The 27,688-nt window shown below is 37.8% G+C and overlaps 1 protein-coding gene across 6 annotated transcripts in view; it reads left to right on the top strand.

Annotated features, from left to right (window-relative positions):
• The window catches only part of CDKAL1 (CDK5 regulatory subunit associated protein 1 like 1), a 717,953-nt gene that overhangs the window by 334,444 nt on the left and 355,821 nt on the right, over positions 1–27,688 (top strand). The window lies entirely within an intron of this gene.

The following is a 27,688-nucleotide window of genomic DNA, read 5'->3' as shown; positions in this document are numbered from 1 at the left end:
TGATCCACCCGCCTCGGCCTCCCAAAGTGCTGGGATTACAGGCGTGAGCTACCACGCCCAGCCCTGAGATATTGCTTAATTTCAGCTGTTCTTCCAGCACAATTGAATGCTGCATCTTATGACATGGGCTTGATTTTATAACACCAGATGTTTAGTGGTGGTGGCTTTCCAAGGTTTACAACAGAGAAATAATTTACTTGGCAAATCATCTGATAGTGAACAGGTACCTAACATTTTACAAAAAGGGTATGTCCACCCAGTTCCACATTTATAGTTATGAATAATATATATTTGCTTTGACACCTTTACTAAACAGAATTCTACACATGATTCTTGTGTTAAGGGATGAGAGTTAACCAAGTGTTTGCTTTTACCATTTGAACTGAGGCTGATCTGTCTCTGGGATGGTGTTGGTGAACTTTAAAGGCTGCAAGTTGGTTTTGGAAAGTTGTTTAATGGAATTTTAACAGCCTTGGAAAGATGTGAAAGTGATACTGCTACCTGGTGGTTTGTAAAGCTGACCTTTGTGAGATGTTTTCTGGGCAGAAGTACTACTTTGCGATGCCAGCAGCCTTTATTGATTCTGCAGAGTCTGCAGTTTTCTAACACTGGCTGTCAATTCATTCCAGTTGAAAAATTATTAAGCTTCTTCTCCTGCTTGTGTGGATATTAAATTGCAGTAAATATACTTGCACAATATCAGGTAGGGTGAGCAAAATTTTCTGCCTGGAAAAAAAAAATGTTTGTTAGTGGGACCTTGGCTGTTCTGCAGAGGTAATAAATTTCTGTATTTCTTTTTATTTCCTGTTCTCAGTCATGCTTTTTATTTCTCTTGGTGAGTTCTAACACATTTCTTGATATTTGTAATATAAGAAAGAAAAGTTTGATTTAGATTGCTTACTTTTAAAAGTATGCCATCTTAGTTAATCATTTCTGGTAGTATGAACAAGAGTGAAACCTGAGTGGTAAGAGTTTTTAACCTGTGACAATATAATTGGGCAAGAATGAGAAAGAATTGATGAAACAATGAATGAATAAGGAATGAATGATTAGGTGATCATACATGCCACTTAGATATTTCTGATTGGTTTAATTTTAGTTAAGGAAAGGGAGTGATGACGAGATAGTAATCATTTAAAAAGCAGATTTTAAACATCTTCATCTTTGAGAATAACCTCTGGACCTAGAAGTTACTGAGGTCACTGGCAATTATTGAGGTGTATGTATGAAATGCAAATATCTGGCCATGTTCCAAATTCAGTAGCCTTGCCATAGGCCCAGGAATTTGCATTTTGCAAGAACAGTCATTCCAAATGTTTGGGAGACAGATGATACAAAGACCACTTCTAGAAACATTTGTCTAGAGAACTTTCTTGATTAAATATACCAAGACATTTGATCAAAGTATTAAAGAGGATTGGGGAAGAAATGTACCATTTAGGAATTTTTTTTTGTCAGGTAAAGTCTCGCTCTGTCACCCAGGCGGGTGTGCAGTGGCATGATCTGGGGTCACTGCAACCTCCACCTTCTGGGTTCAAGTGATTTTCCTGCCTCAGCCTCTCAGGTAACAGGGACTACAGAAGCCTGCCACCATGCCAGCTAATTTTTGTATTTTTAGTAGAGATGGGATTTTACCCTGTAGGCCAGGTTCCTCTCAAATTCCTGGTCTCAACTGATCCCCCCACTTTAACCAAAGTGCTAGAATTACAGGCATGAGCCACCATGCCCAGCCTCTTCTGGGGAACTTCAAAATACAGGTTTCCAGGCTCCACCTCAAAACATTCTGATTCTGAGCTAGGCTTACAAGCCTGAGAATGTTTTTTTGTTTATTTTTGAGACAGAGTCTTCTTCTGTTTTAGTAGGAGAGATCTGATTCCGAGATCAGGGCCAGAATATGAAACAATAAAACTCAGCATACATAAACCTAAGCATTCGAAGATCAAATGGGAGAAGGTCCCGTCTGATGAACGAAACAGGTTCTATTACTTGCCGCTTGGAGAGGGTTGGACTTGACTCGGGGTTTACAGGCCACATGTGACATGGGCAAAGCCCACTTTTGGCATAAAAACTATTTGAATTATTAAGTTTAGTTGATTTTATATATTGCATTATTGCTTATAGATTTCATAAATGTATTTTGCAATAATCTAGGATTTAACAAATCTGGAAAAGCAATAATTCCTGTTTTGCCTATGTATAAAAAATGGATACACTTGAAAAATCCTGGGTAGACTGTTACTTGGTAGCTCTCAGAATTCATGTTTCGTGTAGACAGATTTTTTCCATAACATTTGGCTTGTGCACGTGTGTTGCTTTGGCTAACAGAACATTAGAAAGTGCGATGCAACCAGAGGTTTGTTAAGCGTATGTGCTGAGGCGTCTTCGTGTGGGATGTTGCTGGAGCCGAGCCACCACTGTAAGGAGATCCATCTACCTTATTGGCAATATTATGTGGATAGAGAGATGCCTAGCCAGCCCACAGATATTTTAGCTTCCCAGCTGTGACTCCAGACATGTGAATGGAGAAATATTGAATGTTCCAGCCACCACACTAATCAAATGACCTGTCCACCTGAGCCTAACCCAGATTGCAGAAGAATTATTTTAAGCCAGTAATTTTTTGTATGGTGTGTTACGCAGCAAGATGTATTTTGTTACTTTTTAATAAGTATTTTAATAGTAAAATATTATAATACCTTTGTTACACTTAACTAATAGGATTAGTTAGATAAATTCAGGTACGTTTTCCACGAAACTCGGTATGTAGTAATATTAGGATTATGGTTTTAACAATTTCTGGCATATCACCAGGAACTGTTAAGCATAGAGAAAGCTAAAAATTACACAGTCAGTGGTCAAGTGGCTTACAGTCCGCAGCCTAGCAAGTCGTTATATCACTGAGTAATAAGAGCAGTGATTCAGTTAAGCTTGTGATACTATGACATTTTTATTAAAAACAGAATCAATTCAATCTGTTTTCATAGTTTCTAGCTCTGTGACCTTAAGAAAGTTACATATTCTTGCCCAACCTCAGTTTTTTCATCATAAAAATAAGGATAAAGCCTACTTTCTAAATAGCTGAAAATTAAACAAAATAATTTAATACTCAGTCTGGAATACTTGGAAAATGCTTAATAAATGATTTCTTATATTCACTGTTCTTAATGATATAAGAAGAGAGCAAGAAGCAGAAAGGAGGAAAAGGAGAAAATAAGTCACCACGTGAGAAATGACTGTTGACATTCTTTCTCCCGTGTCTTCTCTCCAACTGTGTGTGTGTGTGTGTGTGTGGGTGGGTGGGTGTGTGCGCACGTGTGTGCGTGTGTGTGGGCAGAGACCCACATGCTCTCACATAGCTAGAAACACTGGACTGTAGGCGTTTTTCATATTACAGAGTGCATACAGATTACCTGGGAATTTCATTAACGTGCAAATTTTATCTTGGTAGGTCTTGTATGGGGCCTGAGAGTCTGCATTTTTAAGCTCCCAGGTAATGCTGATACCATTGGTGCTTAGGGTCGCACTGAGTGGAAATGCCCTGTAGGATGACATGGTGCCTGAGGTCCATTGTATTTTGGTCTCAGTTCTCTCCAGCTGTCATCTCCCCTCATTCCGCACCACATAATTCATTCTCCAGTCACGGCATAATCTTTTCTTCATACATCATTGGTACTGCTTACTAGATTTAGACAAAGTGATTTGCTTAGATGTTTATATCCTCAACTTCATCTCTTCTTTAGTAAGGACTCCTTGGGTCTTACTTATCTTGATATCACTATTAATGTTCAATAAATGTTTTTTGAATGAATGTGTGCATGCATGCCTCTGTGATCCTCAGAACTGTGAAATGCAAACTTCATCTTTTGCCTTTCTAATTGGAAGCAGTGAACATTCTCACAATGAGCTTTGTAAATGTCTGCCTATAGATCCTGGAGTTTGAAGGAATACCGAGCTAGTACCCGTAATTGGTAATAAGAAAAATGGATTGTTTACAGATGTTAGGTAATTTAAGGAGGATAATATGGATTGGGCACAGTTAAGACTATGTATTTGTATGAATATTAATGTATATCCATATATAATATGTAAGCAAATAATGGCAAACTAGATAATATTTGAAATGAAGGGAATCATTTATATACGAAATGTTGGATAAAACTGGAATTCAAAAGAAAATACATTTTCTTTGAAAAATCAGATTGTTTTTACATTTACATTTGTCCACTCTGGTTACAACTGAGCTTTTTCAGACTTGAAATAACTTATATGCAATGGTCTGACCTTCATTTATAGTTGTACTGACTTGGAGATGTAATTCACTATGTAATTTGTTTTAGTAATAAAAGGGGAGAGAGTCAGAGAAACTTGGCACTATGTTAACTGGAGAATAAATTGAATAATTTATTCAATTTAATAATAAATAAAATAATTTCACTTACCGTATTAGCCCAGCATTTGAATGTTTCCAGCAATTATGTATCTATCTGTAACTACATTAATTCATAAATATTGCAGCCACATAAAAATATCTCTTTCCCCATGAATTTTGAAAATTTGTAATGTTTTTACTCAGATCAACTGACATTTTGCATTTTATTGTGTTTCTTGACTTAAAATGATGACATTTAAAATAGCTTACTTTGAGTAATACAGGCAAGTGATTTTTTGTCTCATGCATTAGCCAAGGTTAGCGTGCATGTTAATCCTAATTGTTATTACTATTATTTGTTTATTTAAGAAACATTTGTCAAGTGCCTATTAAGTGGAGAGTTTTTGATAGTGAAATGATGTTTACGTTTTACATTTTCTATTGCGAATTCTGGAATATTAGCAGAAGCAATTTGTGATTTCTAACTGTGACGGATAGTAAGTTATGAAACTAATATTTTTTTCTTCATTAAAATATAAAATTGCTAAAAAATAAAGTGCTACTTAATAATGGCTGGCTTGTTCAGAATAAATAAAAACAAAACTAAAAGGAAACTTGGACCAATGTATTTTAAGTAAAATGGTATTTCTCAAATTAAATATCAGCTGTTTCTTGACATCTTATAGTCAACCACCTTATTGCTAAGTATTCTTAAATATGGACTTCAGAAATCAAAATTTTCATTTCTAAATAAGTAAAAATGTATTTTACATGCTTCATTTTTATTATATCTCACCGTCAATAAACATAAAATAGCACATGGCTGATTTTATCCCTTCATTTTCATTCTTTTTTTTATTTGTGGTAATGATTGTTTTCTCTTAGTACAGGTGTGATGACAGATACACCTAGGCATTACGCTGTTTCATGGGTCCTTAGGTAAATAAAATTAAGAAGTGTGTGTCAAATAATTTTCTCTGCACTTTTGCATCTAGCTTTTCATTTTATCCTTGTATTCGCCTCATGAATTATTGCTGTTGTTGCTTGTTATCTGTTTTGCTGAAGCATGAGAGGTTACCCTTAGAGTCTGAGGAAGAGTATTAAAATAGAGACTTCCTGATGGATGGGCCTCTGCTCTTTGCACTATAGCATGCTGTTCCTCAGGGAACACATTGAGCTCAAATACTTGGTATTGAAAATGCATTTGTTGCTATAGTACAGTTTAGTTTACTGTGATAACTGGGGTCATTTCATCAGTTGGGATCATTCTGAGAGAAGCCCTTAGTGGAATTGCAGCCATAATGCTCTTGAATTGCCCTAACGACATTTCCCTGGACCTCAGTTTCGTTGTCCATACCTGTTTCGCAAAGATGAAATACCTGTTAAATACAACAGAATGCTGAAAATCAGAGCCAAGCAAAACTTCTAGGCCCTAAAGACCTTAATATACTAAGAGAAAAGTGTTTTAATATTTGTATTAGTAAACAAGCCCACATTTAAGTACATTCACTAAGCAATTCTGTAAGGCACATTTAAAACTAACTGCTGAAATTGTAAAAAATACCTGTTCTTACCAAATTTTGAGATTTAATTTTTTTTTAAATAAAAGAAAAATCTGCATTTTATGTTTTAGAAATGTGCATAAAATGGATAAAGCAATGATAATGATGCAGAAAGGTTAGTTCTGCCACATGGACCTCTATTAATTTGAGGCTTGGGATCCGTGAAGATACTGTAAGTCTCCAGTGTACCCATCATAGTCACTTGATTGCCGAAAATCTATGTCCCCTCATGCCATAGGCTTGCATTAAGTGAACTGTGAATTTTAATTTGCAACCTATTTGCAAACCAATTCCTATAAAAATGGATTTATAGCTGGAAACCGAGTACTTCAGAAGTGCTGAGTAAATGTAGTTGTGTGCCTGTTTTTAATTTTAGGCAATTGCATTTGTGACCTACTCTTGTTTTGCTTCACTTTTTGAGAACCAGTGCTCCAAAGAAAGAAAAAATAAACCTACTTTTGTTTCTAGCTTATTTGCAAACCAGGTCAGACGCCCTTGATTAGCTCTCAGTTGGAGGATAATTTGAACCTTGACAGATTGAACCCAAACAGCAGGGTTTCTCTAGTCTGGCCAACAGATAGAAGAAATAAAATAAAAGCTAATGCCAGTTCACAAGCTGTACAACAGGACTGATTAAATGTGCAACTGTTAATGAAGAGCTATTTCAAATATTTACAAAAGGCCCAAGAAAAAAGAAAAGATTAGCATCTTAGGCAGCTGTTCTAAGGGAACCCTATTAAAAATAAACATGATAAATGATGCTCAAGAGCTAATATATCTGTCAAATATCAAATACACTCAGAAAAAAACTGTTTCAGACACAAAAACTATTAAGACCCATTTGGGCATAAAAGCCATCTTGCTTTGTGGTTTACACCAGAAATTTATTTTTACTCCTTTTAAAATTTATCATTTCTAACTCCTCATATATTCACACAGATATTATTTTATAGATTATAAGGCTATGGGTTAGTGGATAGAATCATTACACTTGTGTCCATTGTGATTAAATTGGTTAGAAATTTTAAAATTCGCCCATGTGTCATTTGGATGAAGACACACCATTAATTGTTATTTTATGAGCTTGCAGATTATATAATGGTTTGACTGTGACCGTAACACCATTTTAGCATCAGGACAATTTTGCTAGGGAATGCTGCATAAAAATGGAAATTATTACTGAAATAGTGAGGGATCGGTTCCCAGCGTGGGTTACAGGTACAGGTATTGTTGCCTAAACATGCTTAGACATGCTTCTACAGACCCATCCTTGTCTTTGTATATAAAATATTCTTTTTGCACTAAGCTAAAATTAAAGCAAACTGTATGTGACATTTATTAGTGACTTATACAGTAGATCCTTAACATTCAAGACCAACCATTCTGTTTTTAACTATTTCTTCATACTTTCAAAGTCTGTGGAGAGAAGCAATTTGAATTTCCTGTGGCTCGAATTTGTATTTGAATAGCTTGTACTCTTAGGCTCAAATGTAGGATCAAGTCATTCATTTGATGAGGGATCTTAGCCAGCATCTCAGCATTTATATCTCAGTATAACATAGAGTAAGTGTCTTACAATTTTTTAGTTGTAAATTACTGAATCTTTGTCTCTGTGTGGAAGATGTCACCTAAAGGAGAGCCAATTATTAATGGTATGACCTTTGTGAATTTGGAGATGTATAGACAGTAAGGATCTACTGTGCTAATATTTGAACATTTGTCCAATGACTTAATTATTTTGATTTATGGTCATTTTCTAACATATAAAAGTGTGATTCACATCAGCATGGGTCATTTTGTGAATGTTCAAAAAACACGGTTTATGTTTGGAATGTATCCTGTTCAGTTTAGATGATGAAACTGCTTTATATTTGCAGCCCAGACATCACTAATCTAACAGATCTCAGAAGACTGCCAGATTAGGTATATTGTATTATTAGAGTCACAGTATGTTTTCAGGGCAATTTCAGAACCAAGACAGGAATGTGATCATTCTCAGCCCCTTCTGACAGGAGAAGTATTGTCACAGAGACCATGGTAAACGCTGACACAAAATCATGGGACTTCATGGCCTGGTCCTAACCTATTTCTCTGACTTTACATTTCATTCCTCTCCAAGGATTCACTTACTTCAGCAGTATCTTTACTGAGTAATTTCCCCTATCCCTAACCCAAACTAGCACTATCAAAAGCTTCATAATTACCTGTCACCTGAAATCGCCTTTAATCAGCATTATTTCATTTTTGCCCAGTAATGTAGAGGTTAGGAAATGGGAGGGAAATGGCCTAAGAACATAATCCATATGTAGTACCTCTATATGGATGTATAGAGGTGGCATGAATAGGTATTGAGGGAATGAGGAAGAAAGCTAGGCAGATTTGTCCTTTCTTTTGAGCTGTGTGTTGCTTCTGTGTAATAATCGAAGCTCTTCTTATATTGCTGTTTAATTAGTTCAGATACACACATAGGCATACATTCATACATGAGGGGAATTATAATTTATATATATAAGAAGGGAAATATCAACACTGTTGATATTTTTAATGGTGACTTTCCTATTTCTGCTGAGTAGAAAGGGTACTAAATATCACCCCCATTCTAAAAATAGTTTTGATGAAATCTGAAAGGGTCTGCTCCTTTTTTAGTTGATCCATACTCCATTGATAATACTAAATTCTCAGGCTCTTCTGCAGCTATAGACCCTTAGACTCTCTTTGTACTTCATCATTGTAATTTACACACAGGGTTGGTACGTTCTCTTCAAGACAGTTTGCCTTGCGCTTCCAGCTGCTCCCCAATAGCCATTGTGCTGAATAAGCACTTATTTCAGTGTGTCCTTGATACAATTAATGCAGGCATCTGCAGAAGCGGCCGTGGCAGCAGCAGCTGCAGTGCCTTATGGAAGCCAACTTCTGCTTAGCATTGTGATAAAAGAAATAGTTTTGAGCTGGAAGCTAATGTTGGCTTATTTTTAGCATAAAAAGAGTTGCACCTGCCAGGGCTAGCGGAGGACTGAGGTTTGTTGATTACACGTTCTTGTTAGTGCCATTGTTATTGGTAAAATGGGCATGATGTCATCCTTATCAAACTGAATTGGCACCCTGCAGAGTGACAAATAATTTACCCTCTGCGGTTTTATCAGCATGGGCCGTGTATTAGAAGTGACTGCAGTGCTGAGTTTTCACAGTTGAATGCTATGGAACTGCAGAGGGGTATGAAAATGAAAGGGATTGATACTTGTAATCAGTGCACATAGTAATGGCCAAGGTGTAATGAAACATAAGTGCACATTTAGGGTAATTATGCTGCTACCAGGTGGGGCCCTGGGGCTTTGCATGTATAGAAGCTGCTTGAGGTGGCGGATGTGCAGCGAGGACTACTGCAGCACCATCTGGTAGATTCTCATTTTCTCATTAATTCTTCTGTCCCCTAAGTCTGGGCTACATTGATTTGAACAGCACTTCATCTGTTCAGTATCTCATCTCATTTTAGCTGGGAGTTGCTCTTGTCAGTGGTATTGATATGATGTAATTCACAATCTCGGCCATGTGAGATGTATTAAAACAAGTCATCTAGTTGATTTTGTTTTTGAGTAAAGCTAACTATCCTTAGTAACATTCCCATAACCATCTGATTCTAAACCATTTTCCACTCTTGTCATTATTTAAAAAATAAAATAGAGTGTCTGTTTGATTTAAATTAGCCAAATGAACTTTGCTCTTCAAAATAATTTATAAATAAAAGCATAATGTAAAGAGTAAATAGTAAATCGTATATTCCTTGGCCTCTATTTAGCATGTGTGTTTTATTTCTGCAGACTGATGCAGTTTTTGTCTCAAATGATAACAAAAATTTATTTTTTAGTCAAGCTTCAGAGTAAGAAAGTATGGTGACAGCTGCCCAGCAGTATGAACATACGAAACACCACTGAACGCACACTTAAGAATGGGTAAAATGGCTAAAAAGAAAAAAATAGTATTTGAGGTCATATATTGTATAGGGAAGTATTCTTAAAATTTGCCAAATTAATTTTGTATGAATACTTTCACAATAGTAAAAATAATTAAGATTTCTAGCATAATAATAGTAGGTAGTTCATATATGGTTGATTTCCTTATCAGTGTGAATATTAATATCATGAAACATTTTAAAAGATCCATAGTATATATTCATATAACTCAGATTTCACAATGAAGTAGCATCTGATGGCTGATTTTTTAATGCTGTATAATTTATGGCAGTCTACAGTGTATCAAAATAATTTGGATGATCTTCTAGCATCTGTGATTGTATGTAACTGACATTAGATTAATGACTTCACGATTTATTTAATAAGTACAAATATAACATTTATATGGTCTGAGTGCTTGAACAACTTTCTATAAATAATAGAAATGTCCCCATTAAAATGTTCCACTGAGAGAATCCCTACACATCTTGTCATTTTATTTCCGTGAATGTTCCTAAAGTGGAAAATGAGAGAAAAACCTATTCACTTCTTCCAAACAGTATATGAATACTCTCTGTGATGTCTTGAGGTCATTATTTGTCAGTGTAGTGCCACAAAGGTGCGGAGAGCTGTTCTGTCAATGACGCTGCTGCCATCTGGATGTCCCATCACTGGTTTCCAGCCTATTGTCCAGATACCTCAGGCTCCATGGGAGGATAGTACCTGAAAATGCCCAACTAATTTTTTTCCCACATTTACCTTGAATAAGCCTACTATAAAAAGTTAACAAAATGTATCTTATTTTTCCCTTATTGTATTTGTACAAACATTTAGGACAGCAACGAGAGTTGGTTGAAAACTCCTTTTAAGTTATATCTTGGGAAATTACTTGATTATTACTTAATATACACTATGGCGATAGAAAGAGTACCTTCTTTCTTTCCTGAAATCTGCTTGTTTTCAAAGCATTAAAGTATCAGCAGATTTTCCCCTCATACATTCAATAGGCATTTGTTCCGTCACCTGTTTATTTACAGTCTGTGAGTATAGTAAGAGTCAGAGCAGTGAGATGACACTGTTGAATCCTGACTTGGCCAGTAGCCACGTATGTGACCTTGGGCAAATAATTTAACCTTTCCAAGTGTCAGCTGTTTCAACATGAGAATAATAATTTTTTATCTTGTGTAAATTGTGAGAAATCATCCTAATGATTGAGCATAAGCACTCAGTAGATGGTCAGGACTGTTACAGTGCATGTTTACCAACAAAATATCCATGGTATAAAAATGATCAAGAACCCATAACATAGTATGTAAATTATCTTCAAAGAAATCATTACACAGGATAAATGCAAAAGTAAGTTGTTACATTTGCTAATACTGCACATTCCTCTAGGTCTAGAGTGGCCTCATACCCACACACAATTCCAAGGTACTTAATGCACACAAGTAATGCCAACTGACTGAAGGCGTTAACCAGTTAGGAGAAGTATCTGTGGATCCCGTCTCATGGTGATATTTTTAAAAGTATAAAATAAAATTCATAGGATTAAAAGACAGCAAGTTATGTTGAAATGGCGTTATCAGTACATGAAAAGAACATTTTTGTAATATATGTGCTTCTTTGTCGATAAGCTGACTAATAAGATGCAGCTGTGGGTCTAATAATTACCATAATTTCAAAGTAGTGTATATTTCAAGATACCGGAAATAATTGTAATATGATATGCAAATTTTTATAATTTCTCATGGGTGAAGTCACAACCACTACAAATAGCTATAACTTGTTGCCCACATTCACAGTTGTAGAATTGGTAAATTTTGGCTAGAAATAAATGAAAACAAAGTTGTGATGTTTAAAATTTTTTTTATTTTTTGCATCCAGGTTCAGGCTCTTTTCACTCCCTTAGTCTTTTGACTAATGCCTTCAGAGTTTCTGGACCCAAGATAAGAACCCCTGGTGCTGTAGAGGTAATTCTCAAATAGCTTTCTTAATGAAGATATAAGCAACAACAACAGTGACAAAAAACTCACAAAAGCACTTAGCGACTCCAAGAAAATAATCCAAAAATGATTAGGCCAGAAGGTTTGTGTTGTCTTGGCCCTTGACCAAGACCTCTAGTTGATAGATCCTTCCCCGTTACCTCTATCAGCCCCCTTCTAGCAGATTAGCCGTGTCTTAGCAATTGGTACTAAATAGTTCCTTCTTGTTTGATGAGGATTTTTAAGTGCGCTTACGATTTTGTCTGAATTGGAATCCAAAGTTTCTTTGAAATTAACATCCTCCCCTGTTGAATCTGGGCGTCATAGCTCTATAACATTCAATCAGTTTACAAACAATACATTACAAATAATTCTTAAGAACACGGTAGGCTTGGAATTTGCAACTAATTTGACCCAATCTTGAGTAGATGGCCGAACTAAAATCTTGAAATTATTTTGCCCAAACATAGAGTAGCAGAAAAGACTCAAGCATGTTTCTTAGAGATTATAGCTGCGTGTTTCTGGATATCTTTAATAGATGGGAATTGCCACAAAAATATATCATATTTAAAAACATACCCAACAACTTGTATTATTGAACGTACTTTAACAATGTCTGTTTTAGAACAGCAATATTTTCATTGTTGCTCTGAATAAGATTATTTTTCCTAATTATCCCTAAAAAGTTTATTTTTTCTGTTTCCTGATTATCTCTTTTAAAGGTTAATTTATTCCTATAGCTTTGACTATTAAAATTATACTCAGAACTAAGTAAACAACATCCTAGCAAGGGTCGTCAGTGTGTAGAGAAAGATAAATTTGGGCTTTCAAGATAGTACAGGATTATAGAGGAGGTGACCTTAAACTGGGTTTCAGAGAACACACTGGGTTTAGCAGATGTAGAGTTATGTGGAAAAAGACACTCCCATCCTGGGCTGGAGAAATAATATGAGCAAATGCTGAAAGAAATGAGCATGCATGCTTCAGTCAGAGCACTCTGCAGTCTGAATAGCTGGGTGGATGTAATTCTGTAGGGATGAAATTGTTGAAGCCTTGTGGCCTATTCTTTTTCCCTTTTTTTTTAAATTTTTTATTTGAGACAGAGTTTCCCTCTTCTTGCCCAGGCTGGAGTGCAATGGCACAATCTTTGCTCACCACAACCTCCACCTTCCAGATTCGAGTGGTTCTCCTGCCTCAGCCTCCTGAGTAGCTGGGATTACAGGCGTCCACCACCAGGCGTGGTTAATTTTTTTTTTTTAATTGCATTTTAGGTTTTGGGGTATATGTGAAGAACATGCAAGATTGTTGCATAGGTACACATGTGGCAGTGTGATTTGCTGCCTTCCTCCCCATCACCTATATCTGGCATTTCTCCCCATGTATTTTTAATTGAGAGGGGTTTCCCCCTGTTGGTCACACTGGTCTCGAACTCCTGACCTCAGGTGATCCACCCTCGGCCTCCCAAAGGGCTGGGATTACAGGCATGAACCACTTCACCCAGCCACTTTTTCCTTTTAATCAAATAGGACATATTAACAAATTGACATTGTAGGAAGATAATTTAGGTTGTAATACAAAGGATGGTGTGAAAAGGGCATGCACTGGAGACAAAAGATCATTAAGGCCTGTTCAAAACGTTCCAGTTGGGAGACTTACACTTTGGCAGTGATTATTGGAAAGGATAGGTTAGAACCAAAGGATATTTTAGAATACTGATTTTGAAAAACTAGAGAATTAGGAAAAGAACACAGTCACAAATGACCAAAGTGTGTAATGTTAGTGATTGAAAAAGTTGTGTCAGTAATGGAATTAGAGATCAAAAAAGGAACAGCATGTTTCATAGGGAAGAGTAATTTTAGTCTTGAGCTCAGTGTAATATTGTCTTTGTTTGCAGAAAAATGCAGCTTCCCTTTCTAAATTCTTGAGGCTCAGTTAAAAAATTCAAGTTCAAATGAAGTTCTGAGAGTTAAAAATTGGAGTAGAAAGTTGAAGAGGGGGCAGTTTTGCAGAGGATGAGTAGGATGGTGTTTAGGAGATCATCGATGTGGCAATTAGGAACTTAAGAAACCAATTCAATAGATTAGTTGTTTTCAGACCTTAGTGTGCAAAAGAATTATCTAGGAAGCTTGTCAAAAATGTAGATTTAGGAACTCTTTGTTGCATGTCTCTGAGACTAGGGCAGAAGCGGGAAGTATGCATTTGTAAGCTCTCAGGTGATGCAGACGATAATGATAACAGTAGCTGATATATATTGAGGAATTCTTATACGCCAGAGATTGTTCTAAGTTGATTATATTTAGAATCACAATCACATAAGAACCTTACTGAGTATGCATGTAATTTTCCTATTTTACAAATGAGAAACAGAATCACAAAGAAGTTAAATAATTTTCTCAAATTGATATAGCCTAGAAGTGGTGGTTCTGTGGCCCAGGATCTTGATCACTCTGTTATTCTCATTAAGTGCTGATAATCAGTACTTAGTGTAGGGGCCATTAGAGATATTGGCAGGAGGACCATTGCCCCAGCCTCACATCCTCCAAGGCCTCCAGACATTGTATTTATTTCCATGAGTGTTTTAAAAGGCAATGCTTTGTCATATTACAATTCTTGTATCACTGTTTGACCTTGATTAACTTTTAATAATCTTTGAGCCTTAAGAAATCTAAATGACCAGGCTTCTCTTAACTTGCGGTGAGTGGTTAAGAAAAAATGAGGTCCTCGTGAGTGATTGCAGAAAAAAATGGATTGCAGTGTATGGAGTTGCTAAGGGGAAAGATCTAGAGGTCAAGGAGTAGTAGAGGAGGCCCAGAATTCTGTGTGGAGGATCTTAGGGTGGCAGTCCCAGGTGGGGGAGCTGTGGTTTTACAACCAGCTCCCTATTCTTACTTAGAATTATGTGTGTTTGTACAGGCTAGGCTGGAAGGACGTTGGGCCTGGGATATAGAAGTAAATAATCAGGGTTAGAGGTAGAGTCAGGGGAGATGGCTGAAGCCCCATAAAAGCTGCCCTTTGGTGCCCCAGCTATGGAAAGAATGGAAATGGTATAGCAGATGATGAAATTGTGTGGAGGAAATGACATTTTACACTGGGGGCTATTTATCCATGTTTCTGGATGACAAGGAACAAGGAAGTAAGGCAGCGTTTTGTTTTTGTTTTTGTTTTTGAGATGGAGTGTCACTCTGTCGTCCAGGCTGGAGTGTGGTGGTGCAGTCTTGGCCCACTGCAACGGCTGCCTCCTGGGTTCAGGTGATTCTCCGGCCTCAGCCTTCCAAGTAGCTGGGATTACAGGTGCCGGCCACCACACCTGGCTAATTTTTTTTTAATTGATTGATTGATTGATTGATTGATTTAGAGATCAAGTCTCACTCTGTAGCCCAAGCTGGAGTACAGTGGTACAATCTCGGCTCACTGCAACCTCCACCTCCAGGTCCAAGCGATTCTCCTGCCTTAGCCTCTCAAGTAGCTGGGAGTACAGGCACCCGCCACTGTACCCAGCTGATTTTTTGGATTTTTAGTGGAGACGGGGTTTCACCATGTTGGCCAGGCTGGTCTCAAGCTCCTGACCTCAAGTGTTCGCCTGCCTCAGCCTCCCATAGTGCTAAGATTACAGGCGTGAGCCACTGCGCCTGGCCACCGTATTTTAATGTTACTGAAGAGAGTCATCTTAATAGATGAGAGGGCAACTTCAAAAGAGATAGGAAAGGAAGGTGATGTTAGACACACAAAAGATTAGGGACATTTCCAACTCTGACACAAGAAGGAGAAAAGAGAGCTTGTGTCAAAAAACTTGAGATATTTTAAACTGATGGGAGGAGGGTTAAAGAGTTTCAGAATGAATCATCTCTGGCTCTTGTGATAGGTCGGTGGCAAGGCATGCTTCCATATAAGCACTGAGCATTTGAAGAGCCTGGTTGTATGTGAGTTGATCATTCTGTATCTTTGTAGACCTTTGAATTGATAAAAGAAAAAAAAAATAGAAGTGCTTCCAACTCTTATAAAATGTTTCAGTATTTACAGTTAAAATATTTCATGTTCACTGTTGTCTCTGAGATGTGGGGAGCTGGGTTGGAAGACCGATTCCAGGAGGGGGCAGCAGCGCTGTGAGCATTTAATTTGGGCATATCCTTTCTCTGTTCACTTGGCTTTTAAAAATTAAGTAATAATGTGTTCTCTGTCTCTATTACCTTAACTAATGAAAAAAATAGAGTCTGTAAGGCCATTTAATAATCTTACAATGTATTAATTTGTTAGTTTCACATTACTAAACATGGCAATTGTGGAAAATACAAAGCTATTGAAAATTATCCTCATATATAATAGATCTATCTGAAACATTTGGTATGATTTAGGCCCAATTTTGTCCTGACTCTGTGTGTGATTTGTATAATAAGAAATTGAAAAAAGGCTTACCAGCTTAAATAGCTTTAAAAATATAAACTGTGGAAATATAGGACTAATTGGACTTGTTGAAAGAATTTTTAACAGATAAACATTAATTTTTATTGAGCACGTACTGAATTGAAAAAGGCTAAACTTACATGTTAAAATAATTTGGCAATCTAACTGCAGATTCAAAATTTCTGAAAATGTAAATAAATTAAAATGTAGGCAGTGTTTTACCATCTGTAATGAATTAGCATTCCATTTTTACCAGCTGCTGCTGGGGTTTTTGAAGCTGAGTCAGGATCTGAACACACTGGTGGGTTTCTGCTGATAAATATAAGAACCTGTAGTTTAAAACTGGCAGAGCTGGACTGTGGATTAGAAAAGTCACTGCAATTTTAAGCAGCAGATTCTTCAACCTGTGACTGGATGTAAGGGTGTACTTTCTGTAAAGATACTGTCGGTACAAATGCGGAGAATAGGCTACTGCTGCTTGCTGCTAACGTGTCAGGACATTCAGGGTGCCACTACTGTTCAGTGTGGAGTCATCCTTGGAATTAAAAAAAATCCCCCAAACCTTCTTTAGCAATTGCATCTTATGTAGTGGACATATTTTAGGCATAGTGACAGTATTTGTGCATTGATGGGATTAATCCTTCATTCGAAGGATTAAATTCATTAATATTTTTTCTTTGTATACTTTTGTATTCCTAAAATATTTATTTTAAGCATACAGGAGATAAGGATTTCGTATATGAATTGTGAAGTCAGGCAGACCCAGAATTCCTGTTACTTCTTAGCCACTTGTAACAGGCAGACCTAGAATTAAGTGTGTAATCATTAAACATTCATTTTCTTTCCTCATATTGATGAGAATAGTTTTCTTTCGAGTATTTGCTTTAGCACCTTTAATTAATAAAAAACAACTAGTTAAAAGATTGGCTAATTCCTTTATAATATATACCCATACACATACAGATCTCCTTATCTCCTCCCTTACCTTTTTATTATCAGTCTTTTGATTGCAAATTAGACTTCTACGTATTATAAATTTAAATGCTAACCAGAACCAGCTAAAAAATCAATACACTTATTCAGTTGACACATTTATTTAACGTATAGTATATGCTATGTATTAAAGGCCTGGTGGTGATGGTTCCAGTTCTGGACTCCTGAAGCTTACATTCTAAATGGAGGACGCTGTAGCCTGCTGTGAATACAGGATAATCAATAAGCATGTACATTGTGATCAGTCCTGTGATGGGAAAGACTTGTGTGGTTAGGGAAGCGTTCCTGCAGGCAGTGATGTAAAATGTGGAACACTTTACAAAATTGCTGTTTGTAACAGCAGTTACGACTGAGGGATATGAAAACGACTCACTGTTAAGTAAGCATGGTGATTTTGACCTGGACAGGTTTGTGAATGTCGTCTACAAGTCTTTGCAATCTAAAATGTGATGAAATTTAAGGAATATTTTGTCTGATATCTTGAAATTATTCTTGGAGTTTTCAGATCCTCGCTTTGTCCAACTTGCTGTCCTGTTCTATTGTCACAGAAACTTCAGGTGTCCTCATAGACTGACTAGGACCAAAGTGTACCTGTCTGACCATTCATACGGGCCAGCCTAAGGTCACTGCTATGGGGCTAAGACCTGTGTCACTGATTTACTAGTGATTCACCATATATTACCCCAGCTGGCCCCGACTCTGCTTCCTCAGCTGTAGTTCAGTATGAACTCAGAAAACCTGTTTGTGACCCGATATTAGTTCTGTGTTTATTTCTTACTCTTACTCATCCACCCATGACTCATCGGTCCTTGTTTTAAACTTGTGCATGAGGGTTGCTCTGAATTGTGTCTTCTTTCTCCGGGAAGCGGAATCTCTTACCCTGTTTTGACTTGGCCCTTGACTGCTTATAAAGTCTGTAGCTGGCTTTGTGTGTTTATAACCCTAGCTCCTTAGGCTGGGAATTTGGACCATTCGTGGTCTCTATTTCCAGCCTTAGCCCCAACCACACCACTTCCTGCTGCTCCTGTTAAATACACTTACTTACACTTTTCCATACGTGTCTCAAGCTTTCCTATAAAGATGATGGGTCTTTGCTGACCCTATTTCCTTTCTTTGGGATGAGCTCAAAATTACCACATCAGTTTTGAAATAACTATAACTTTGTGTTATAGTTATTTGCATTATGTCTTGTCACCCCTGCTAGACTGTAACATGATTTTGTCCATATCCCATAGTGTCTTATACATATAGGTTCTCAGTAAAATTTTGTAGTTGAATGGAGTGGAGACCCAGACTTTAGATAGTAACTGGAAACAACAAGATTGTCTTATCTGTCCTTATCTAATAAGCTTCTCCCTCATTCCCTGTAGGCTTTGATCTATCATAGCCCTTTTTGTGCTCACCTGTCACAGAACCTACCCTGCCCTTGTTTCTACATGCAGTATTATTGTGCTGGACTCCTTTGAGTGTTAAATAAATCAGTAAATCTTTAAAGCTAACCATAGCAGCTGGGGTATAGTGGCTCATGCCTGTAATCCCAGCACTTTGGGAGGCTGAGGCGGGTGGATCACGAGGTCAAGAGATCGAGACCATCCTGGTCAACATGGTGAAACCCCGTCTCTACTAAAAATACAAAAAATCAGCTGGGCATGGTGGCGCATGCCTGTAATCCCAGCTACTCAGGAGGCTGAGGCAGGAGAATTGCCTGAACCCAGGAGGCGGAGGTTGCGGTGAGCCGAGATTGTGCCATTGCAGTCCAGCCTGGGTAACAAGAGTGAAACTCCGTCTCAAAAAAAAAAAAAAAAAAGAAATATCCCCCATCACTGGGGCATGGTGGCTCACGCTTGTAATCCCAGCACTTTGGGAGACTGAGGCAGTTGGATCACTTGTAGTCAGGAGTTCAAGACCAGCCTGGCCAACATGGCGAAACCCCATCTCTACTAAAAATACAAAAACTAGTCGGGCATGGGGTGGGCGCCTGTAATACTATCTACTCAGTAGGCTGAGGCAGGAGAATCATTTGAACCTGGGAGGCGGAGGCTGCAGTGAGCCAAAATCACACCATTGCACTCCAGCCTGGGTGACAGAGCAAGATTCTGTCTCAAAAAAGAAAAAAGAAAGAAATATCCCCCACTAGTGATTGTACCAAGAGAATATAGAAATACCTGCCTAGCCCTAGAACTGATGTACAGGTGGACTCTCTTGGCATTTCTGTAGAGGACCCACAAAACCTCTAGTACCAGTGACAAAGCCAGGCTCCCCCAAAGGGGAAAAGCCACTTTGGTAGTGTGACAAGGAGGCAGTGGGAGTCTTGGGTTAGTTTTGAAGCCTTGGTCCTTCCTGGTCAGGAGGAGCAGTGTACTCCTGTGGGGTGTAGCATTGCCCTCGGAGGTTAGAGACCGCTCTCAATAAATCACCTCCTGCCTCTTACGTAACCGCCACTTCAACAGTTTTTATGCTGTTTAATCTTTCAAAACAACCTTTTTAGATTATCAGTATTCCCACTTTTATAGATGAAGAACTGGAGATTCAAAGATTCATTCAGGAAGCAAAAATGTGTATGTTGGGGTTGGGCTGACTGTTGTCTCTTCCTGCCAGTCTGGAGTTTCAACCTTGCTCTCCTTTGACACTTGATATCATCAGATCCTTTCCTATCCTTCCTGGATTTTCTACGTTTCTCACTTGCACCCTACCCTGACTTTTCTTACCTCTTTGGTTCTAAAAATTATCCCTGATTCCCACGTTTCTGGTTCCTGTTCTGTGTGGTGACCCCTGCTGTTTCCTGCCCACACCTAGGAGTGCTGCTGAGTGAGGGAATCCAAGCTACCAAACAGGAAGCTTACCAAGTTTTCCAAGCAGAGCCTTTTCTTACAGTCTGTTAAAGGTTCGCTCTGACTGTCCCTTTTTTTTTTTTTTTTTTGAGACGGAGTTTCGCTCTTGTTACCCAGGCTGGAGTGCAATGGCGCGATCTCGGCTCACCGCAACCTCCGCCTCCTGGGTTCAGGCAATTCTCCTGCCTCAGCCTCCCGAGTAGCTGGGATTACAGGCACGCGCCACCATGCCCAGCTAATTTTTTGTATTTTTAGTAGAGACGGGGTTTCAGACTGTCCCTTTTTAAACTATGGAACGAAATTTTGTAGAGATTATCTTCTGTTTCCAGCCTTTCCTCATTTTCTGCTTTACTGTATTTTAAATCTGTGCACCTCTCCCTCAGTTTCAGGCCTCTTTGGTTATAGAATTGTCTGTCATTTTCCAGCCCTTGCCTTCCTGTGAGAAGACTATGTTTTATTTATCAAGATAGTAGTTTTAATTCTCTTAGAGCTTGGGGCTTTAATAATTGGGTGATTTTTAAAAATCTTTTTATAAACGAATTTTGTGTCTTCCATAGCACGCACACAGAAGCAATGAGGGACATATTTTACTCTTTAGAATTTTGTAAGTAACTTCCTCACATGTCAATATAAAGAAATTAGCTACAGGCTTCAGAATGCTTAGCGTGGGAATGCGAGGTAATGGTAAGTAAGCTTTACATTGCTGGTGTTACTTTTTTTACTCCCTCAAAGAAACTACATTTCTTTTTTTTTTTCTCTGAGATGGAGCCTTGCTCTGTCACCAGACTGGAGTGCGGTGGCACAATCCTGGCTCACTGAAACCTCCGCCTCCTGGATTCGAGCAATTCTCTTGCTCAGCCTCCCTAATAGTGGGGACCAGAGGCACGTGCTACCACACCCGGCTGATTTTTGTATTTTTAGTAGAGACAGGGTTTCATCATGTTGGCCAGGATGGTCTCAATCTCTTGACCTCATAGTCTTCCCGTAGCACTCAGCCTCCCAAACTGCTAGGATTACAGGCGTGAGCCACTGCGCCTGGTCAAGAACCTATATTCTTTAAGTTATTATAATATTTAAATATATAAGTAAAATGCCACAATATATCATAATACTGTTCTTTTTTGTGATTCATACAGTTCTCTATGACCTGTATCTTATACTGTATACACGAAGCCTCCTGAATACATACATAATGTAGGTCTGAGAACATATTTGACAGTTGATTATTTAAAAGTCAGATAATTGACATAAAGGGGTGGGGAGGTTGCTAAATAAGTTTTGTAAGGCTAAGAAAAGATTATAAAATTCCTCATTACTGATTCATGCACAGTTAAGCAACTCAGCGGGTGAAGGAAAATGTCCAGATGACTTGGATTTTTATTTGTTTTGGCAAGGGACCATCAGCTCTGAATATTAGGCAGGTCAACCCAGGCATCTTCCTTTCCCACAAACCCATCCACTCTGTTATCTGGAACTTAATACGTACGTAATCTAATACAGTGTCCTTCCACGTGGCTGAGCTTTTCTCCTATTACTATTCATTAAACAGACGAATGACTTTCCAAGTGTGATCCCCAAACCAACGGCATTGGCATCTTGATTCTCAAACGTTAAGGGGCATCACAGTCACTTGACTGCCTTATTAAAAACAAAGATTGCTGGACCCCGTCCTCAAGAGTCTGTGATTCAGTAGGTCTTGAGTAGAGCTTGAGAATTTGCATTTCTGTCAAGTACCAAGATACTATGGTTCTGGTCTGAGACTACACTCCAAGAAACACTGAAAACAGATGTTGCTTTCACCTTTGATTTGTGAGTCCCTCTTTGCCATATACAATCATAGCATATGTTTTGTATATATGATATGTAAATTGATAAACTTTCATTTTTCGTTCAGAATTCTGTATGCTTGTTATCGAGAATTGATTTTCATCTCACTCCTCCATGAACGGACTCTTTCTGTTTTCTAACTTGATGTCTTTTACATGAGCAAGGTATGGATTTGGCCATATTTAACTAGGCATTTGATTGAACTTTCTTATTAATTATTAATCTTGTAGCTTTTTGGTTGATTCTTTGGCCTTTCTAGGTAAGCAGCCATAATATTTCTGGTTTTCCTCTTTAAGGCATTCCTAAAATGGTTGGCTGTGAAATGCCTTTCATATCTGTTAGCATGTTGCTTTCTTTCTCTTCCTTTTTTTTTTTTTTTTTGTGTTTTTTTTTTTTTTTTTTATTGTGGTTGTGTGTCTCATGTCTATACTCTTTGTTTTTATGCAGTCTCAAACCTCCTGTTTGTGTCTCCAAAGTAGTTAATAATTTTTATTCATATGCTTGAAAATGTACTCTTTTTGGAAATTGTAACCACCACTTCAGTCAAGATACAGACCAGTTAGACCACATACCAGAATGTTCTCCTTATCCCTTTCTAATCAAACTCTTTTCTCACTGCAAGTCCTGGCAATCACAAATTTGTTTTCTCTTCCTTTGGTTTTGCCCTTTCCAGATGTCATATAAATGGAATCATGTGGTATGTAGCCTGATGGGATTCAGAACACACCACCCCAAAATATGGCACTTTGCATATTGAATATTTTAAGCTGAAGGAATTTAATAAATGGCAGGTACAGGAAGGACTCTCTGACCTTCCTCTGAAGAAAGTCATAAAACATGTCGTGTGAGTGGTGCTCTTTCTGCACCTGGAGGGGGAAGGGACATTCCTGTCTCCAAAGGCAGAGGGACACTAAGGAACCCAAATGAACACCACAGGCCTTGCTAAGTTTCTTCTGCTTTCCTCACTCCGTTTAACTCCTACCCTTTGTTCTGTCACATTTTTTCACAGCCTCCTGCTCCCCATCCAACCTAGCATAAAAACACTCAGGTTTAACTGTTTCTTTCTGTCTGCATTTCCTTATGAAGGCTCCCATATGACATAACACTTCTGTTAAACAGATACGTTTTGCTTTTCTCTTTTAAATCTTTTGTTAGTCTAATTTACAGGACTCAGCCAGAGAGCCTGGGAGGGTAAGCGAAAAGGATATTTTTTTCTTCCCCTACAAGCCCTTTCAGTCTGGCTTCTTCATTCAGTAGACCTTCCCGGATCCATGTCAAAGGAAATAACAAAACTAAACTCTCAGTAGGTGGCTGGTTGGGAAATGGAGCGGTGGGGAATTTGAGCTCCATGCTGGTCACCTTCTCGCACACATTCTCTTCCCAGCTGTTGCATTTTAGTTGACACATGTAACTAGTTCCAGGCAGATGCCCCTTCCCCACATATGGTAGGCAAAACCTAAAAATGGTTCCCAAGATTCTTACCGTCTGCTGTGCATACCTTGTGTTGTTCCCTCCTCTTGAATGTGGGGGGAAGCCTGTGAATATAATGGGCTGTTTCTCCAGTATTATATGGCCACACATGACTGTTGAACATTTAAAGGTGGCTAGACTGACTGAGCAACCGAATGTTTCCTTTAATTAATTTAAAACTACATAGTCACATGTGGCTAGTAGCAGCTGTAGTTAATAAGGTGCTTGCTGAAGTATTTGGGGTGACGTGTCTTGATATATGCATCTATCTTTGAAATGCATAAGAAAGTACAATGGATAGTTGTATGGTAAAGCAAATATAGTATGATGTTTATCATAGAATCTAGGTGGTGGGTGTATGGGGTTCACTGTAAAATTATTTCCACTTTTTCTGTGTATTTAAAATGTTTTGTAATAACATGACATGAGGAAACCTTTTGATGGTTGTTACTGAAAAAAGTAATCATACCCAGTAAAGAAAAGTTTAGAACCAGATGGCATCACTGGTGAATTCTAGCAAATATTTAAAGAATTAACACCATTCCTTTTCACATTCATCTAAAAAGTAGAAGAGAACAGTTTCTAACTCATTCTCTGAGGCCAGCATACCAAAGCTAGGTAAAGATATCAGAAGAAAGAAAATTATAGACTGATAGCCCTTATGAATATAGATGCAAAAATATTAGCAAATCAAATTCAACAGCATATTGAAAGGATTTTGCACCCATCATCAAGTGGGATTTATCCAAGGAATACAAAGGTGCTTCCACATAACAAAAGTCAATCAATATAATATACCACATTAATGTAACAAAAGCAAAAACAGTGATCACAATGAATGCAGAAATGGCATTTGGCAAAATCCAACACTTTATCTCAGGGATGATGAGGCTGATGAAAAAAAAACAAACCTCTAAGTAGAAGGGAACATTCTCAACATATTAAGGAACATTCCTGAAAAACTCATGATTAGCATCATGCTCATTGTTAAATGACTGAATAAAAGCTTCCCCCCTAAGACCAGAAGCAGGACAGGGCGCCTACTTTGACCACTGCTGTTCAACATTGCACTCGAATTCCCAGTCAGAGCAGTGAAACAGGAAAAAGAAGTAAAATGCATCCAAATTGGAAAAGAAGTAAAACAATCCCTCTTCACAGAGAATATGATTCCAAACATAGAAGATCCCAAAGAATCTACAAGAAAACTACTAGAACTAAGAAACGAATGTAGCAAAGTTGTAGGTTATAAGATCAACATGCAAATTCAGGTGTGTTTCTCTTCATCACCAGTGAACAGTCAGAATCAATCTGGAAGGGAAATTAAGGAAGGGATTTCATTTACAAAAGCAGCTAAAAGAATAAGATACCTAGGATTAAATTTAACCAAGGAGGTGAAAAATTTATGCACTAAAAAATATGAAACAAGTTGTGTGTTGTAGCACATGCCTGTAGTTGACTACCCAGCTACTCAGGAGGCTGAGGCGGGAGAATCACCGGAGCCTGAAGGTTTGAGACCACCCTGGGCAACATAGCAAGGCCTCGTCTCTTAAAAAAGAAAAAAATGGTAAATTATGAAACATTACTGAAGAAATGAAAGAAGATCTAAATAAAGGGAAAGACATTCAGGTTGAAGGATAGGAAGACTTAATATTGTTAAGATGTCCATACTACCCAAAGTAATCTACAGATTCAACACAATCCCTAGCAAAATTCCAATAGCACCCCCCTTCTTTTTGCCCTTCTAGAAAAGCTGATCCTCAAATTCATGTGCAGTTGCAAGGGCCCTGAGTAGCCAAAGCAATCTTTAAATGGGCCAAAATTAGAGGACTCATAGTCCCCAATTTCAAAACCTATTACGGAGTTATAGTATTCAAAACACCATAGTACTTGCATGGGAATAGACATATAAACCGATGGAATGGGACTGAATCCAGAAGTAAACCCATACAACTGTAGCCAATTGATTTTTGACCAGGGAACCACATTTATTCAGTGGGGAAAGATAGTTTCTGCACCAAATGGGACTAGATTGCTGCATACAAAAAAACAAAGTTAGAGCCTTACCTTACACCATATACAAGAAATCAACCTGAATATAAGAATTAAAATAATAAGACTCTTAGAAGAAAACACGGGGGTAAATCTTTATGACCTTGGATTTAACAGTGGATTCTTAGATATGTCACCAAAGGCACAAGCAACCGAAGAAAAAAAGATCCATTTGACTTCATCAGACTTAAAAGTGTCATGCATCAACCGATACTATCAGGAAACTGAAAAGACAGTCTACAGGCTTGGAGAATTTGCAAATTATGATTTGATATAGTTTTAATTTCTAGAACATGTAAAGAACTACATCTCAGCCTGGCACAGTGGCTCACGCCTGTAATCCTAGCACTTTGGGAGGTCGAGGTGGGCGGATCACTTGTGGTCAGAAGTTGGAGACCAACTTGGCCAATATGGTGAAACCCCATCTCTATTAAAAATACAAAAATTACCCGGAAATCGCTTGAACCTGGGAGGCGGAGGTTGCAGTGAGCCGAGATGATGCCACTGCACCCCAGCCTGAGTAACAGAGCGAGATGCTGTCCTCCGTCCCCCCAAAAGAATTACAACTCAACAAGAAGACAACCCAGTTAGAAAACAGACAAAAGGTTTGAATAGATATTTCTCAAAAGAAGGTAAGCACATGACAAGATGCTCAAAACATTCTTAGTCTTTAGCGTGACACAAATTAAAACCCTTCAGACTTGCTAGGATGGCTTTAATTAAAAACAAAATAGAAACTAAGTGTTGGTGATGTGGAGAAATCGAACCCTTATACATTGCTATTAATGGTAGTATTGTAAAATGGTACGCCTGCTATGGAAAACAGTTCAACTGTTTCTTAAAAGGTTAAACATAGAATTAATATATGACCCAGCAGTTTCACTCCTAGGTATATACTCCAAAGAATTGAAAACATGGACACAAGCAGATACACGTAGACAAATGTTCATCGCAGCAATATTCGCAATAGCCCAAACGTAGAAACCCAAGATGTCCATTCACACATGAATGGATACACAAAATATTGGATGTATGCACAATTTAATATTACTCAGCCACAGAACGGAATGAAGTTCTGATACATGCTACGGCATGATGAACCCTGAAAGCATTGTGCTAAGTGAAATAACCCAGACACAAAAGGACAAATGTTGTATGATCCCACTTATGTGACATATCTAGGATGGGCAAATTCATGGAGAGAAAAAGTAGATTATAGGTCACCAGGGACAGGTTGAAGGGAGGAATGGGGAGTTACTGCTAATGGATATGGAGTTTCTGTTTCGGGTGATGGACATGCCTTAAAAATGGTGATGGTAGTGATACAACGTTGTGAATGTAATCAGTGTCTCAGAAATGCAAAACAGAAATTAAAGAGCTTTGTTAAACTAAATATTCAAGACATTGGGAGAAAATATTCACATTTATTTGGGAAAGGATTGATATCTAGCATATAAATATTTTTTACAGCTCAGCAATAAAGGCAACTAAATTTTAAACTGGGCAAAAGATTTGAACAGATATTTCAAAAAAGAAGATAGGAATGACCAAAAAGTACATTACAAGTATTGATCATCATAAGGTACATTAAGTACAACCACCAAAATTTAAAAGATTAATATCACTAAAGGTTGGCAAAGATGTTGAACAATTGAATTCTCATATATCGTTGCTGGGAATTGGGGTTTTCACCCACTTTGGTAAAAGGTGTGATAGTTTCTTATTGAAGTAAACACACACTTGTCCAATAATCCAGCCATTCTACTCATTTGCTAAGAGAAATTTGTCAAAATTAGTCACAAAAAGGCTCGTATAAGCATGTTTATGGCTATTTTAGTCCTAATAGCCAAAAGTTAGAAATAGCACGTGTGTTTATCTGTAGAAGAATGGACAACGTGGAATTTATCCACAAAATGGGCTATTATTTAGTGATTAAAAGGAAAGAACTACCGATGTAAGCCATAACAGGAATCTATTTTAACAATAGTATGCCGAGTAAAAGAAGCATTACACAAAAACTCATGCAAGATATTATTTTATTTACACGAATCTTAGGGAATAATCTGTGGTAGGAAAAAAATCAGAATATTTGTTCCAGGCACGAGGGCAGAGAGAGATTGTCTAATGAGGTGCATGGGATTACTTTCCAGAGGAAAGTATTTTATATCTTTAGAGTAGTTTGGACTGCACAGGTGTAGATGATTATCAGAACTCGCTCGCTTAAGATCTGTGTATTTTTCTTTTCCTTTCTTTT

Source organism: Cebus imitator, unplaced genomic scaffold (genome assembly GCF_001604975.1).
Source record: "Cebus imitator isolate Cc_AM_T3 unplaced genomic scaffold, Cebus_imitator-1.0 Scaffold165, whole genome shotgun sequence".
In the NCBI taxonomy this organism is placed as follows: Eukaryota; Metazoa; Chordata; class Mammalia; order Primates; family Cebidae; genus Cebus; species Cebus imitator.
Note: the sequence above shows the minus strand (reverse complement) of the source record. Positions and strands in the feature narration are given on the sequence as shown.